Source organism: Scyliorhinus torazame, chromosome 7 (genome assembly GCF_047496885.1).
Source record: "Scyliorhinus torazame isolate Kashiwa2021f chromosome 7, sScyTor2.1, whole genome shotgun sequence".
Taxonomy (NCBI): domain Eukaryota; kingdom Metazoa; phylum Chordata; class Chondrichthyes; order Carcharhiniformes; family Scyliorhinidae; genus Scyliorhinus; species Scyliorhinus torazame.
This window is the reverse complement of record NC_092713.1, coordinates 68,299,111-68,316,355: the sequence shown is the minus strand read 5'-3', so window position 1 is coordinate 68,316,355 and position 17,245 is coordinate 68,299,111.

The window sequence follows — 17,245 nt, the reverse complement described above, 5'->3', positions numbered from 1 at the left end:
CATATGCAACGGGGGCCCATGATGAGGCCTCATCACGTTGAAGGAGCACTGCCCCAATGCCGGATTGACTGGCATCGGTCAAAATTTTGGTCTCCTTTGCTGGATCAAAGAAAGCTAAGACCGGGGCCGTGGCCAGTTTTACTTTGAGTTCTCTCCATTCGCGCTCATGGGCAGGGAGCCATTGGAAGTCTGTCGTCTTCCTGACCAGGATCCTGAGAGCCGTGGTATGAGAGGCGAGGTTAGGGATAAATTTCCCTAAAAAAGTGACCATGCCCAGAAATCGGAGGACGGCCTTCTTGTCCTATGATGTTTTCATAGCTGTGATGGCAGCTACCTTGTCCGCATCCGGCTGCACACCCAATTGGGAGATGTGGTCCCTGAGGAACTTGAGTTCCGTCTGACCAAAAGAGCATTTGGCCCTGTTGAGGTGGAGGCCATGCTCATGTATACGTCTGAATACGCGCTGGAGGCGACTAACATGCTCCTGCGGGGTGGTGGACCAAATGATTATGTTATCGACATAGACGCGAACACCTTCAATGCCTTCCATCATTTGTTCCATAATCCTATGGAACACTTCTGATGCAGATATGATCCCGAACGGCATCCTGTTGTATATCATGACACTCCCTATGCACCATTCCATGCCCCTCATAATCCTGTACACCTTGATCAGGTTGCCCCTCAGTCTTCTCTGCTCCAGCGAAAACAACCTGAGCCTATCCAACCTCTCTTCATAACTTAAATGTTCCATCCCAGGCAACATCGTGGTGAATCTCCTCTGCACCCGCTCCAGTGCAATCACAACCTTCCTATAATGTGGTCTCACTAATGTTCTATACAATTCCAACATGACCTCCCTGCTTTTGTAATCTGTGCCTCGATTGATAAAGAGAGGAAATGATAAAGGCACACCAGCCCTGGCAACCCTACAGAGTCCTTCTCATAAAATAGAATCATAGAATCCCTACAGTGTAGAAGGAGGCCACTCATCCCATTGAGTCTGCACTGACCCTCTGAAGGCACACTCCACACTCCATATGCATTTTCCACCACCCTATTAACCTCCCCTCCACCCTATTAACCTCCCCTCTGCCTTCAGAGTTCTATGGACAAACACACCAAGTTTTTTTTGTTCCTCAGAACTTCCCAGTCCCAGGCCATTCATTGAATACTGTCTTCATAGATTATCATAGAATTTACAGTGCAGAAGGAGGCCATTCGGCCCATTGAGTCTGCACCGGCTCTTGGAAAGAGCACCCCACCCAAGGTCAACACCTCCACCTTATCCCCGTAACTCAGTAACCCCACCCAACACTAAGGGCAATTTTGGACACTAAGGGCAATTTATCATGGCCAATCCACCTAACCTGCACATCTTTGGACTGTGGGAGAAAACTGGAGCACCCGGAGGAAACCCACGCACACACGGGGAGGATGTGCAGACTCCACACAGACAGTGACCCAAGCCGGAATCGAACCTGGGACCCTGGAGCTGTGAAGCAATTGTGCTATCCACAATGCTACCGTGCTGCCCACCATTACTCCTTCCAAAATGTATCACCTCACACTTTTCAGGGTTAAATTCCATCCAGTCAGGAGGAAGTTGTTCTGGGAGTCTTCAATATTCATTCCGGACCCCATGAAGTTTCATGGCTTCAGGTCGAACATGGACAAGGAAGCCTCCTGCTGGTTACCATGTGCCGTCTTACTTTCTGTGCCATAAATGATTTTATAACTCAGCTGATGAATCTGTACTCCTCCATGATGAACACAACTGGGAGGAAGCACTGAGGGTGGCAAGGGTGTAGAATATATTCTGGGTGAGAAGGCTTTAATATCCATCACCAAGAATGGCTCGGTATCACCACTACTGACTGAGCTAGCTGAATCCTAAAGCATATAGCTGCTAGACTGAGCCTTCGGCAGGTAGTGAGGGAACCAACAAGAAGGAGAAACCTACTTGAGCTCGTCCACATCACCCTGCTTGCCGCGAATGCGTCTGTCCATGACAGTATCGGTAAGAGTGACCACTGAACAGTCCTAATAGGTATGAGGATCTATCTTCACATTGGGGGTACCCTCCATCATGTTGGGCAGTGCCACCAGTGTGCTAAATGGGATAGATTTCAAACAGACCTAGAAACTCAAGACTGGGCATCCATTAGACGTTGTGAGCCATCAGCAGTAGCAGAATTTTATTTGACCAGACCTTTAACCTCATAACCCAACATATCCTGCACTAACCATTGACCAGAAACTGAACTGGACTAGCCATATTAATGCTGTGGCTACAAGAGCAGGTCAGAGGCTATGAATCTTGCAGCCAGTAACTCGCCTCCTGACTCCCCAAAGTCTGTTCACCACCTACAAGGCGGTATATGATGGAATACTCCCCACTTATCTGAATGAGTGCATCTGCAACAACACTCAAGAAGCTCAACATCGTCCAGACAAAAGAAATGCAGGCTAGGTGGATTAGCCATTCTAAATTGTTCCTTTGTATCCAAACGTTTAGGCGGGGTTATGGATGTAGTGATATCATGGTTGTGGTGTAATTCACCGACTGACAACTATGAGTCTCAATAGTATATAAGTGAATGTTAGAGGCAGGTGACCTCAGGCTGACTAGGAAGCTGGGAGAGAGGTTACTTGTGCTTGTTCATATTGTTATTCATCTGTTGTTTTGTATATTTGACCCACAGTTAATGTTAATAAATCATTTATAGCTTTAGCTACAAGTGTTCTTGTAATATAAATCAGGCCATCCGTCAAGAACATTACAATGGGGTTTAGAGGGTAGGTATGGGAGTGCGCCTAGGTAGGGTACTCTTTCAGTGGGTCGGTGTAAACTTAATGGGCTTAATGGCCTCCTTCTTCACTGTAGGGATTCTATGACAAAAGAGCCTGCTTGATTAGAACACCTACAACAAACATTCATTTCTTGCACTACTGATGCACAGTGGCAGCAGTGTGTACCATGCACAAGATGCACTGCAGGAACACAATAAGGCTCCTTGAGCAGCACCTTCCAAACCCACCACCACTACCATCTAGCAGGACAACTGGAGGCTCCCCTCAAGTCACTCACCATCCTGATTGAAAATATATCATCTTTCCTTCACTGTTGCTGGGTCAAAACCCTGGAACTCCCTCCCTAATAGCACACTGGGTGTACCTACACCACATGGACTGCAGTGGTTCAAGAAGGCAGCTCACCACCACGTTCTCAAGGACAATTAGGGATGTGCAACAAATGTTGGCCTAGCCAGCGAAGCCCACATCCCATAAAAATTAATTAAACTAATTTTCCACCATTGCCTTCAAGCCAGGGGATCAACCCTGGCTAAATGAAGTGTGCAGGACAGCATGCCAGGAGCAGCACCATGCCTAAAAGTACTTTTAGCACCCAAACTACCAGCCAAAGCGTGTGGCTACATTACACTAAAATAATTCTACACAATTTGAAAAAATACAGAATATTTCCGATGTCACAGTTACACACCCTGAATACATCGTTCAGAATATAACGAACACACAAAAGGCGAAGAATCAATGATCACAAGCATGTCCATCAGAGCTCTAGTCACACCAACTGATTTTCTTCACATTATGCAAAATGCCTGGGATGAACACCCTTGACCAGGATGTCTTCTCTTGCAACATGACATTTCCCTGTCTGTCCCACCGGGTACAGCCATTTCAACACACAAAAGCCTAATCTCCATCACTGCTTTATTACTTCACATCATGCCAAAATAAAATAATTAACTATGATTGGCAGTGCTATATATTGAAGTTCCAACAATCCCAGTTTATTTAACGATTGTTACCTAGCATGGTTGAACCCCCCCCCCCCCCCCCCCACCCCCCATAAATGTCAGATCAGGTTCGCAACAGGAGCTGGAAGAAATAAGATTTATATTAAACCCCATCACAAGGCAGCAGTGGAATGGAATGAAGGCCGATTGGTCTAAAATAACACAACAATACGAGAGAGAGAAATGAATAAGCTCACAGAAAGAGGGGAAAGATTTGGAGGAAGCAGATGTTGAAGGGGAAGTATGAACTTTGCTTCCCATTATAAAAAGTTAATAATTGCTGACAAAGCTCAGTGGGGTGACGTAGGAGACCAATCCATATTAAACCATCAGTAATACCATGAGTGATCAGCAAGTAACAAGTAACATTTCTTGTTTGGCTGGTTGTTCTGCTGTTTGGAAACTAAATGTTGTGCCCAACTTCACCATTCAACTTAATGTATTCCTCACTGAGGAATTGCGTTTGTGACTATCACCACTGTAAAAGTACTCGAATTGAATATTTATCGTGTAACATGATATGCTGGGTTGAGAGGGGAGTGGAACTGGGAGATAGAAGATCATGGTTTCATGTAATTGTACTTCCCTGAAGGGCATAAATGCAGGATAACCTGTCTGATTGGTTTATTTTATTAGAGTGCCCTGTGCTTCTGTGACTTTTGCTGAGTCTGGTGCATGATACTCCGTAATTTATAGACAGGCAGTTTTGAAAAGAAATACTTTGCCAAAGAGTGAGCTGTCAGACTAATAGAAAGTCAAAAGGTTCTCCAGCACAGACAGTGTTTTTGGAGAGTTTGATGACTGCATGCCATGAGAATCTGATATTATTAGTGACAAATTCAAAGATTGTTTGAAGGTGGACTTTTTAAACAAATCCAATTTTTAAAAACAAATTCAACTGATTGGTTTTACATTTATTCCTGGCATCACATCATAAATAGCCGACTTACTAAAATCACCGACCTGCTAATGGTGAGGTTCTGCAATGAGTACTCCACTTTCCATTCTAGAATTGGATTAAATTCCACTTTAAGATTTCTTTCTGATGATCATGCCTATCTTAAATAATTCCCTTGACTCTCTGCCAGCCATCTTCTTTAACTTTGGCAGAACCTTCCAGAAAACAAAAGGGGGGACTCAGTTGTATCGGGATTCTCAACTCTGAGATCTTACAGTCATTCTAGTCAGGAGTAAAACCTTTGCTTGCCCCCTCCATTCGCAATATGGTGCACGCTCTCACTTTCCCAGCTCAGATTGGGATTCATGCATTACTAGGGGCCAATAACCATGACCGCTACATGGGTGCAAAGTAGGTCTCACTGATGGGTATGAGGGAAAGGCCAGATTGGCAAGGTCAGAGCTTAACTAATCTAAGTGGTACATTAGGTCTGCTTTCCAACAGATCAGTTCCCACACATTGTTAAAACCAGTTACCTCATGCATTCTTTAGGAGTGGCACTGTATTAAAATTAAGAGTTTACACCACACAATGACACCAAAGGAAAACCAGGGTGTGGGGAAGTTAGTAAATTGTCTGGGTCTAACAAACAGTGTATCTACGACTTGCAGTATGAATCAGTATGAACAGACCACGATAGGTAACAACCCCTCCTCCACGATCATCCTCAACACTGGTGCCCCACAAGGCTGTGTCCTCAGCCCCCTACTATACTCCTTATACACCTATGACTATGTGCCCAAATTCCCCTCCAACTCGATTTTCAAATTTGCTGATGACACCACCATAGTCGGTCGGATCTCAAACAATGACAAGACAGAGTACAGGAATGAGATAGAGAATCTGGTGAACTGGTGCGACGACAATAATCTCTCCCTCAATGTCAACAATACGAAGGAGATTGTCATCGACTTCAGGAAGCGTAGAGGAGAACATGCCCATCTACATGGGCATGCCCATCTCAATGTCAACAATACGAAGGAGATTGTCATCGACTTCAGGAAGCGTAGAGGAGAACATGCCCATCTACATCAATGGGAATGAAGTAGAAAGGGTTGAGAGCTTCAGGTTTTTAGGTGTCCTGATCACCAACAACCTGTCCTGGTCCCCCCATGCCAACATTATAGTTATGAAAGCCAACCAATGACTCTACTTTCTCAGAAGACTAAGGAAATCTGGCATGTCAGCTATGACTCTCACCAACTTTTATAGATGCAACATAGAAAGCATTATTTCTGGTTGTATCACAGCTTGGTATGGATCTTGCTCTGCCCAAGACCGCAGGAAACTACAAAAGGTTGTGAAATTAGCTCAATCCATCACATAAACCAGCCTCCCATCCATGGCACTGTCTACAATTCCTGCTGCCTCAGAAAGGCAGCCAACATAGTTAAGGATCCCACGCACCCCGGACATACTCTCTTCCACCTTCTTCTGTCAGGGGGCAGCATGTTAGCACAGTGGCTAGCACTGTGGCTTCACAGCGCCAGGGTCCCAGTTTCAATTCCCGGTTAGGTCACTCTCTGTGCGGATCCTGCACATTCTCCCCATGTCTGCGTGGGTTTCCTCCGGGTTGCTCCGGTTTCCTCCCACAGTCCAAAGATGTGCAGGTTAGGTGGATTGGCCATGATAAATTGCCCTTTGTGACCAAAAAAGTTAGGAGGGGTTATTGGGTTACGGGGATAGCGTGGAAGTGAGGGCTTAAGTGGGCTGGTGCAGACTCGATGGGCCGAATGTCCTCCTTTTGCACTGTATGTTCTGTGTTCTATGAAAAAGATACAAACGTTTGAGGTCACGTACCAACCGACTCAAGAACAGCTTCTTCCCCGCTGCCATTAGACTTTTGAATGGACCTACCTCGTATTAAGTTGATCTTTTCTCTACACCCTAGCTATGACTGTAACAATACATTCTGTAGTCTCTCCTTCCTTCCCTATGTACGGTATGCATTGTCTGTGTAGCATGCAAGAAACAGTACTTTTCACTGTATACTAATACACGTGACAGTAATAAATCAAATCAAATCAATTCAGTGCACAACTCTCATCAAGATCCCAGTGGCACCTTGGATTCACAGTTTACCACGCACGTTCAGGAGGTAAGGTGTCGATTGCAGAAATATATGGCACAATAGCCTCTGTAAGCATGGTTCCTCAGTTCGTCAGAATGAGCAGCACTTTGAGCTATCTCCTCTAGTGTGTGGGGGTGGGGTCGTAACTGGTAGTTTGCTGTCATGCAATTCCTGTGCTGCTTGGCCAACCAGATGATCCTTTTTTCTTCTGCCTCTTTACTAACAATGAAAAGGTCAGAATTGGTTCAGAAATAAACTTTCAATTACTCTCTTAATAGTATCTGCTGGGTCCCTTAAATCCACTTCTGTCTTTTCCTCACAGTTGATCAAAACTGAATGTTTATTTCATGTGGGAATGGTGCACACTGTAGCCATCTGGGATGGCCACTTCCCGATTACAAAATGGACACTTTACAAAGATTGCAGGGAAAATGGACAATACTGAGAAAGCAAGCAGGTGCAGGGTTTGTCTGTTGATTGGAGCCGTAGCTCCCAGACAAGACCGATACTGCAAAACCATTACCATACTACTGAGCCATCCCCGGGGACAAAAGGGTAACATTTAAGTAAACAATACCAAGACAGACACCCCGGCGCCAGAGGAGACCAGAACAAAGCAGGCCAACGGCCACCTAGGACACGCCCAGCCATCAGGGCACCCACCCCTCTATTGGAGGAAATCGATAGGAACGATTGGTAAATGGCCCAATTAATTGGGGCCAAGTTCAAGGCCCGCCCAAAAGCACGCAAAGCCCTTTTGGGTATAAGAAGAATCCCCCAAGAGAGAATTGCTCCCTTGTGGCTCCAGCTCTCACCAAGGAGAGACCTGCCAAACAGCAACATCAGAACAAGTAAGGCCAAGGTCAATGCGCGCTACGAGACAGACGCTCTTAGCTGTTATTCCGTACCAATTCGACCCCAGCAGCCTCAGAACCGAACAACAGCCCTTGTTCCTCTGACTGAGTGGGTGCCCGAAGCTAAGTATAGGCTTTTAGCAGTAGTGATAGTTTAATTTGTAGAGTTTTATGCATGAGTATGTTTGACTGTGTGTGTAAATAAATGAGCATTGAGTTTGAACTTACTAACTGGTGTATCGAGTCTTTGATTAGTATTCGGTTTTGAACCTTGTGGCAGTATCGAAAGATACCTGACGACTCTAGAGCAAAACGTAATTAGAATTAAGGAAGGCGACCATATTGGCCGCCACCTTCAGAGCCAAATTAGGAGAAACACAATTAGCAACATTTACTGGCGACTCCGCCGGGACTCGACCTAGAAGTGGCCTAACCACTCTGAGAGAACCCAAATTTGAATTGGAATCCAATTAGAAACAGAAAAACCACAAGTGTAAGAACAATACTGAACAAACCTCCGAGAGTCAGAAGTGTGTTAATGCATGCATACTAACAGGGATATAAGGTAAACCTGAGAGATTTTGTTGCGTAAAACTGTCGGGAGTTTTGTATGCCGGAAATTAGTGTAAGCCGTACCTGTGTTTACGTCACCACTTTATCACCCCCGTTCCAAATTCAGTAGAAAACCCAGATAGAGAAAATGGCAATGAAGGCAATGGAACACCTTATGAACCCCAGGAATTCGAGGTCGCAGCGACCAGTAGAGTAGGACAGTGTCCCGTATGGGAAGAGGAAATCAGAAAGTACCTCAAAGGGAAAGGATGGCCCCTTCGGAGCGAATTCTGCGCGAATGATGAAACAGGTCCCGGGAGTATAGGACATACTTGGTGGGAAAACCTGTCAGAGATCCACAAGAAGAGCTTAGGGAAAGCTCGCAAGCCAATGGCAATCGTGTCCTGCTTGGCACAATTGCGCGGCACAGAGGAGGTCGTTAGGACGCTCCGTAGAGAGATAGAGGAAAGAGACAGGAATAGTGAGGGAGATGTGAGCGAGGTTGAGAAAGGGAATAAAGATTTGGGAGAAAATTTAGCAGTGAGGGACAGAGGGGTGGATGATGCCAAGTGGGCACACCAGTCTTGTCTAGCCCATTTGAGTAGTTTTCAGACCCAATATTATAAGGCCCACCAGGACACGCAATGTGCGGTCTTGGTAAGACAAGAAACCGAGCAACAGGTAGAGAAATTGCAGAAACAGTGCAATGATTTGAAAGCAGTCCTACGAGCGCTCCACACGTCCACGACGGAACAAAGACAGAGCTCCGTAGACCACGCAAAGTGCTGAAAGCAAATTGCAGAATTGCAATCTCTGCTTTCTGTCCAGAATGGGTTTCAAAGTCCGTTTGGACCGCAGTTAGACCAGGAAAATGGCCCGATTGGCAGGAGTTAAATGAGACTACCCACAGATACGTACATGGGACATGTACGCAAGAAAAACCCCAAAAGGGGAAAGCACCCCAACCCCCAACTGAACAGGCAGAACACACCCCCATGAAGCCTGTAACCACACACCACAGGGCCGCAGCAGAAGGAAATGAAAATTTCCTGTATACAACCCCGTTTACCGTGACCCAATTACGGGACGCGTGTGGAAAAATGACACCGTTCCTTCCCACATCAGACCCCCATCAGTTTTTTGCTACATTTAAACAGCAGGCTACCATGCACGGCCTGGACGAAAAGGAGCAAGTGAAGCTCACAGTTTTAAGCCTCGACCCTTCAGTCATGGCAGCCCTTCCCGACCCACAGAATGTAGGAGGAGGCACACTCCAAGAGATGCACACAGCGATCCCAGATGCGATCGGCTATAACAGTAGAAGGCCTAAACAAGTGTAGGCAAAAGAAGACATAGCACCCCACAGCGTTTGCTGGACGCTTGTGGATACATTTTAAAGCAGTTTTCGGAGAGTTAGCCCGCGCCCATTTTTCCCCAGATAACATGGCCAAATGGATGGAGAGCTTGCACAAATTACGACCCCTCAGACGAGGTCCACAACGAGAAATGGGTTTTGAAGAGATTGTCCCGCGCTTGGGAACAATCAGTCCAAGGCAAAACCGCACTTGCAAAACCCGAGGAAGAGCAGGCCGACATGAAGCGCACCGGAACCGGGTAAATGAGGGCAGGAACAGCCCACCACAGCCAAAACCCCAGGAATGTTACAACTGTGGACAATTAGGACACTTTGCACGAGAGTGCAACGTGCCCCAAAAGCAGCAGAGAAACCAACAGACAGGCACCCTAAATAAGAATAGGGCAAAGCCAATCCATATCGTTAGCGCCAGTTCAGAGAACGCAGACATGATCGGCACCTACTGATGGTGTTTGGGCTCCCCAACTTGGGTCTGCGACACCCTTTGGGATAAGTCCGGTAGACCGGTCATAGCAGGCAAAGTCCAGGGACATCCCGTAGAATTTCTTTGGGACACAGGAGGGTCCCGCACCCCACTCAATTCCTCCATGATGTTTCAGCGAGACACGTGTCCCACAACAGACACCATCACACTCAGCGGCTTTACAGGTCATTTACAACAAGGACACATCACAGCCCCTGTAGCGATACAAATAGGGAACATTACAACTAAACACCCCGTAGTTTTGGTCGATCTACCCCGGACAGCTGAACACATCCGAGGAATCGATTTTATGAGCTCCCACAACCTCTCTATTGATCCAGTTAATAAATGTGTATGGCGAATGGCAAAGGCAGCACGAGCCCCCACCACACTCACAGCTGGAGACTATGAAAACAGGATTAGCTCAGCAGGAGACTTCTGGTTCGACCCTCGAGCCATTAGTGAAGACAAACAGGTTAGGGAAGTCCTGCAGCAACACAAAGCAGCATTTGCACAACACAAGCATGACTGTGGCAAAATAGCTGGCTTGGTAAATATTACAGGTTCCTGACCCCAGACCCCAAAAGCAGTATGGTTTTCCCCAAGAGGCAGAGGGAGAAATCCAAAAGTAATAGAGAGTTTGCTGGATCAAGGCGTAGTCAGATCAGTAGCCTCCACAAACAACGCACCAATCAGGAAACACGATGGATCATGGCGATTGACCATTGATTACCGGGAACTGAACAAAGTAACCCCAGTAGCAGCCCCCACCGTAGCCACGAGTCCCGAGACCATGCTCAAACAGGGACTCCAGTCAAAATTTTTTTTGGTTTCGGACATTGGTTTCGGGGGCAGCACGGTACCCTTGTGGATAGCACAATTGCTTCACAGCTCCAGGGTCCCAGGTTCGATTCCCCGCTGGGTCACTGTCTGTGCGGAGTCTGCACATCCTCCCCGTGTGTGCGTGGGTTTCCTCCGGGTGCCCCGGTTTCCTCCCACAGTCCAAAGATGTGCAGGTTAGGTGGATTGGCCATGATAAATTGCCCTTAGTGTCCAAAATTGCCCTTAGTGTTGGGTGGGGTTACTGGGTTATGGGGATAGGGGGAGGGGTTAACCTTGGGTAGGGTGCTCTTTCCAAGAGCCGGTGCAGACTCGATGGGCCGAATGGCCTCCTTCTGCACTGTAAATTCTATGATATCTATGATTAGCAACGGCTTTTGGTCCATTCCATTGGATAAAGCGTGCCAGTACAAATTCGCCTTTACATTCCAAGGACAATAAACGTGGACGTGCCTTCCACAAGGCTTCCACAACTCCCCCTCCATTTTCCACCGACAGCTGGCAAATGGACGAGCAAAATTTTCCCGCCCCGACTGTCTGGTCCAGTATGTAGATGACTTGCTACTACAGACAGACACAAAGGGAGAGCACATTTCGCTTCTCGCCAAACTCCTAGTACTCCTGAAAGAAACTGGATGTAGCGTCAACCCCAAGAAGGCACAGATTTTCAGGAAAAAGTGATTTACTTGGGTACAGTAATCACTCATGGTAAACGCGAGATCAAGCTAAAGAGAATTGACTCGATCGTCAAATTGCCCCTTCCCCACAACGTCTCAGCCCTCAGGTCATTTTTAGGACTGGTTGGCTACTGCAGAAACCATATCGACGGTTTCGCCACAAACGCAACGCCCCTATCCGACCTTCTCAAGAAAAGGGTACCTTGGGAAAGGCTTCCACAGCACACGGATGCCATGGATGCTTTAAAAAGAGCCCTCAGCACAGCAGGTCCCAGATCCACTTTCCCCATACGCAATCGAAGTTGCAAGCACCAACCGAACCCTTCGGCCATACTCCTCCAGGAACGCCATGACCAATTACGCCCTAGGGCATACGCCTCACGCGTGTTAGATCCTGTCGAGCAAGGATTTTCTGCCTGTGAAAGGCACCTGCTCGCAGTTTTTTGGTCAGTACAGTACTTCACCTACATTACAGGACTCAACCCCATCCCCATTCTCACTGAACACACCCCAACACACCTATTATTAGACGGTCGACTTAAAGATGGCAGTCAGCCAAATCCGCGCAGCCCATTGGACCCTTCTTTTACAGGGACGGGACATTACATTTAAAAGAACCAAGACCCACACCTTCCTAGCCGATAATTTGCAATAAGCAGGAACCCCTCATGAGTGTGAGATCATCACCACAAAACACAACACAGGCCCATTTATACCTAAAACACCTCCCAGGAAAACAGTTAATACACCCCAGAGACCCCAGCCCACAGACACGTGCGCATCCCTGAAAATTTATGTGGATGGCTCCTCCACAGTTTTGAACGGAAAGAGAATTACCGATTGCGGCATTTATGTAGAGGACGCGCAGGGACGCGCCCTAGAAGAAATTTCACTAAAGTTGCCAGGACACTTAGGCTCACAGGCAGCAGAACTGGCAACAATCGCTTATATTGCAGACCAGCCTGACTCGTTGCCGACCCCAGCAGACATATATTCGGACAGTTTGTATGTCTGTAATAGTTTGACGGAAGTGCTACCCTTGTGGGAAACTAGAGGATTCATTTCCGCAGACAGAAAGCCCCTACCCTCAGCCCCTTTACTCCGACATATCCTAGAGACAGCCAAAAATAGGAAATATGGCTGGAAATAAGGTTCACAGTTATCACCGTTCTTCCCCCCCCCCGGTAATGTTAAAGCAGGCGCCCTAGCGAAGGCAGGTTCCAGGCATGGTTACTTTTGGAACCCCCCCGAGAGCACCCCAGTACACGCGGTTCAGGTCTCACAGACCAACATTCAGGATCTAGCGAAGACCCAGAAGGAAGATGAAAAACTCAGGGAAGTTTTAAAAGAAACCTTCCCAGCCCCGTATGACAAGTTTAAAAACGCAATCACCACACACGACTGTGTGATTTTAAAAGAAGGAATTTATGTAGTTCCCAGCCAGGACAGGAACCAGATTATTTGTCAGTTCCATGACAATCATGGACACCAAGACATTGAACGCACCCTAGCCCACCTCAGACCGCTCTGCTGGTGGCCTGATTTAAAAGCCGATGTTACTCACTACATTGAAAATTGCTTGATCTGTGCCCAGAACAATTGGACAGATATGCAAGAAAGGCTCAGCTTAGTTACACCCGCCCCGTCAATGGCCCCTCGACGAATTTGCAGATAGACTACATAGGATCCCTACCTCCTCTGCAGAAATGGTTATAAGTATGTGCTGGTGGTCATCGACATCTTCACAAAATGGGTGGAAGCTTTTCCATCGAGAACAAATACGGCCAAGACAACAGCTAAATCCTAACACAGCACATCTTTACAAGATGGGGCCTCCCACTCAGTATCGAGTCCGATCAAGGCTCCCATTTTACAGGACGAGTAATGGAAAACGTCTTCACAATCTTCGGAATCAGGCAAAAATTTCACATAGCATACCACCCCCAGTCAAGCGGCATTGTGGAGAGGATGAACAGAACTCTAAAAGCCGACCTCAGGAAAATGGTACAACGGAACAATGGCACCTGTGATTCAGTTCTCCCATTTGCTTTAATGTTCCTAAGAAACACGGTATCCACAGGATACACCCCCCACACCCTCATGACCGGACGCTCCATGAAAGGGACAGAGTATTTATTAGGACTGGATTTGGCCAGCCCCGCAGTCACCGCCCTCACGCATGAAAATGCTGTACAGCAGCTTACTGAGAATAGAAAGGCAGCCCAGCTCGCAGCAGCTGTGAGACTTGGGACCAGGAGGAAACAAAGCAAGGTTTGTTTTGACAGAAAGGTACACGCCACCGAGTTTGTAGTAGGGCAGCAAGTGATGCTTTCCCTGTACAACCCCAGTTCATTCCTTTCCCCCAAATTTTCCCGACCGTACTCCATTTCGGACAAAGTAAGCCCCTCGGTATACAAGATCACATCCCAATGGCAAGTCTGCGTGGTTCCACATAAACCAACTCAAGGCTTATGGCTCGCAGAACAGCCATTCACACCACATCTTGTTTGCGGCAGCAGACGAGCACGCCCTGCCCACAGATGACGTATTCCTACCCTCCCCCAGCCAGTCCAGCCCGTCCTCAGACACATCTTCAACTCCACCCCCAGAGGCACAACTCCGCCTCTCCCTTCCTTCAACCAGCAGCGACAGCGACAGTGATGGCGACAGCAATGACGACAGCCACAGCACACCACGTTATGATTATATCCCCGAACCAGGCCCCACTTCCAGCGAATCTGAGCATGATTCCAGTGACCCCTTCAAAGTCACATACATCAAAGCCCCGGTCCCAGACCCACCGCCCGACGATTACAGATTACAACCTAGCAGCTCCAACCTCAACACACGATTCTGGCACCACGACAATTCGTTCAGGCTCATCCGGAATGATGAGATGGACCCCAATTCACCCCAAGCAGCTTTAGCCAAACTACTCTAGTCAAAAGTATGGCAGCCAAAGAGAAGATGATGATATAGAACATAGACTACACTGAAATGTCATAGAACATAGAACATAGAACAATACAGCGCAGTACAGGCCCTTCGGCCCACGATGTTGCACCAAAACAAAAGCCATCTAACCTACACTATGCCATTATCATCCATATGCTTATCCAATAAACTTTTAAATGCCCTCAATGTTGGCGAGTTCACTACTGTTGCAGGTAGGGCATTCCACGGCCTCACCACTCTTTGCGTAAAGAACCTACCTCTGACCTCTGTCCTATATCTATTACCCCTCAGTTTAAAGCTATGTCCCCTCGTGCTAGTCATTTCCATCCGCGAGAGAAGGCTCTCACTGTCCACCCTATCTAACCCCCTGATCATATTGTATGCCTCTATTAAGTCTCCTCTTAACCTTCTTCTCTCTAACGAAAACAACCTCAAGTCCATCAGCCTTTCCTCATAAGATTTTCCCTCCATACCAGGCAACATCCTGGTAAATCTCCTCTGCACCCGCTCCAAAGCTTCCACGTCCTTCCTATAATGCGGTGACCAGAACTGTACGCAATACTCCAAATGCGGCCGTACCAGAGTTTTGTACAGTTGCAACATGACCTCATGACTCCGGAACTCAATCCCTCTACCAATAAAGGCCAACACTCCAAAGGAGGCTTCACAACCCTATCAACCTGGGTGGCAACTTTCAGGGATCTATGTACATGGACACCTAGATCCCTCTGCTCATCCACACTTCCAAGAACTTTACCATTAGCCAAATATTTCGCATTCCTGTTATTCCTTCCAAAGTGAATCACCTCACACTTCTCTACATTAAACTCCATTTGCCACCTCTCAGCCCAGCTCTGCAGCTTATCTATGTCCCTCTGTAACCTGCTACATCCTTTCGCACTGTCGACAATACCACCGACTTTAGTGTCGTCTGCAAATTTACTCACCCACCCTTCTGCGCCCTCCTCTAGGTCATTGATAAAAATGACAAACAGCAACGGCCCCAGAACAGATCCTTGTGGTACGCCACTTGTAACTGAACTCCATTCTGAACATTTCCCATCAACCACCACCCTCTGTCTCCTTTCAGCTAGCCAATTTCTGATCCACATCTCTAAATCACCCTCAATCCCCAGCCTCCGTATTTTCTGCAATAGCCTACCGTGGGGAACCTTATCAAACGCTTTACTGAAATCCATAACAACACATCAACTGCTCTACCCTCGTCTACCTGTTCAGTCACCTTCTCAAAGAACTCGATAAGGTTTGTGAGGCATGACCTACCCTTCACAAAGCCATGCTGACTATCCCTGATCATATTATTCCTATCTAGATGATTATAAATCTTGTCTCTTATAATCCCCTCCAAGACTTTACCCACAACAGACGTGAGGCTCACCGGTCTATAGTTGCCGGGGTTGTCTCTACTCCCCTTTTTGAACAAAGGGACCACATTTGCTATCCTCCAGTCCTCTGGCACTATTCCTGTAGCCAATGATGACATAAAAATCAAAGCCAAAGGCCCAGCAATCTCTTCCCTGGCTTCCCAGAGAATCCTAGGATAAATCCCATCAGGCCCCGGGGACTTATCTATTTTCAGCCTGTCCAGAATTGCCAACACTTCTTCCCTACGTACTTCAATGCCATCTATTCTAATAGCCTGGGTCTCAGCATTCTCCTCCACAACATTATCTTTTTCCTGAGTGAATACTGAAGAAAAATATTCATTTAGTATCTCGCCTATCTCTTCAGACTCCACACACAACTTCCCAACCCTGTCCTTGACTGGCCCTACTCTTACCCTAGATATTCTTTTATTCCTGACATACCTATAGAAAGCTTTTGGGTTTTCCTTGATCCTACCTGCCAAATACTTCTCATGTCCCCTCCTTGCTCGTCTTAGCTCTCTCTTTAGATCCTTCCTCGCTACCTTGTAACTATCCATCGCCCCAACTGAAACTTCACACCTCATCTTCACATAGGCCTCCTTCTTCCTCTTAACAAGAGATTCCACTTCTTTGGTAAACCACGGTTCCCTCGCTCGACGCCTTCCTCCCTGCCTGACCGGTACGTACTTATCAAGAACACGCAGTAGCTGTTCCTTGAACAAGCTCCACTTATCCAGTGTGCCCAACACTTCTCCAACCTATCCCCCCCAAGTCATGTCTAATGGCATCATAATTGCCCTTCCCCCAGCTATAACTCTTGCCCTGCGGTGTATACTTATCCCTTTCCATCACTAACGTAAACTGTCCCCAAAGTGCTCTCCCACCTCCAAATCCAACATCTGGCCTGGTTCATTACCCAAAACCAAATCCAAAGTGGCCTCGCCTCTTGTTGGCCTGTCAACATATTGCATCAGGAAACCCTCCTGCACACATTGTACAAAAAAACGACCCATCTATTGTACTTGAACTATATCTTTTCCAGTCAATGTTTGGAAAGTTAAAGTCTCCCATAATAACTACCCTGTTACTTTCGCTCTTATCCAGAATCATCTTCGCCATCCTTTCCTCTACATCCCTAGAACTATTTGGAGGCCTATAGAAAACTCCCAACAGGGTGACCTCTCCTTTCCTGTTTCTAACCTCAGCCCATACTACCTCGGAAGAAGAGTCCCCATCTAGCATCCTCTCCACCACCGTGCCCTAGCAGTGCCACACCTCCCCCTCTTTTGCC